Below are 1,094 nucleotides of genomic sequence, written 5' to 3'. Positions count from 1 at the left end.
CAAGGGCTCAAGTAGAAAGAAAATGTTTTGAAAAGGATGATGGCAACCTATGTACAAGTATGCTGGACACATTGGATGGATGGATTGTGATCAGAGCTGTAAGAGCCTCCAATAAAATGATTTATTTAAAACAACAATCACCACCACCCATAGGAGCAGTTCTAGCCAGTGCTCCAGGGTCACTGTGATGTCTGGAGCCAGGGGCTGTGAGTTTGGCCTGCACCGAATATACCTACTCAGTATATTCATTGCCTGGATTGTATCTGGTAAGTTTTAACCTGTGGCCCCAGGGCTCTGTGCTGGGTTCCCTGGGACCCTCAGACCCCAGTGCCCTGCTGCTCAGTGCCACAGTGGTCAAGCGCTCAGCTGCTACTAGTCCTTAGAATGGGTGCAGAAGCTCTGAGGGAGACCCTCAGGCAGAGCACAGCCTGGGAGTCGGCAGGAGGCCAATCGACCCTGTCAGGTGGGGTCGACCTGCTTCCCGGCTCCAGGCCAAACCCATCCCGCCTGCACCTCCCCTGGCCGGTCCACGGTGCACGGTGCATGTACGCGCCATCCTTCCGCCTTTCAGCGCTGCAGGAACCTAGACTCTCCCGCTCTGTGCTTAACCTAAGCCCGGCCATGTTTGCCTGCTTCCTGCCCCAGCCTCTGGGGGATCTCAGAACTGTCCGTCTTGTTCAATGACAGACTCACGGCTCATGATCCTCTGGGTCAGCCGTTCTCAACCTGTGGATCGAGACCCCAGCTGGAGGTCAAGCAACCCTTTCACAAGGGTTGCCTAAGACCATCGGAAATTAGGAACCGAGACACCGCTCCTCTATCCGTCTCCAGGTGGGTCCGCCCAGACGCAGACAAGCAGATTTGGTGAGAAAGAAGCTATCTCACCCTTTGTTGGCTTTTTACGCATACTGTTGCAAAATGTAGCAATGTAGTTTACTATTGTTATATTAAGACTGTTACCCGTGCTACACCATGCTTCAAGACAAAATTTCATTTACTCATAATTAGAAACAAATATTTCACTATATAATTACATAGTTTTGTGATTAATCATGATGCTTTAATGATGTTCAATTTGTAACAATGAAAATAGA

Source organism: Echinops telfairi, unplaced genomic scaffold (assembly GCF_000313985.2).
Source record: "Echinops telfairi isolate 266 unplaced genomic scaffold, ASM31398v2 ScPeMD7_7417;HRSCAF=8455, whole genome shotgun sequence".
NCBI classification, from domain to species: Eukaryota; Metazoa; Chordata; class Mammalia; order Afrosoricida; family Tenrecidae; genus Echinops; species Echinops telfairi.
Note: the sequence above shows the minus strand (reverse complement) of the source record.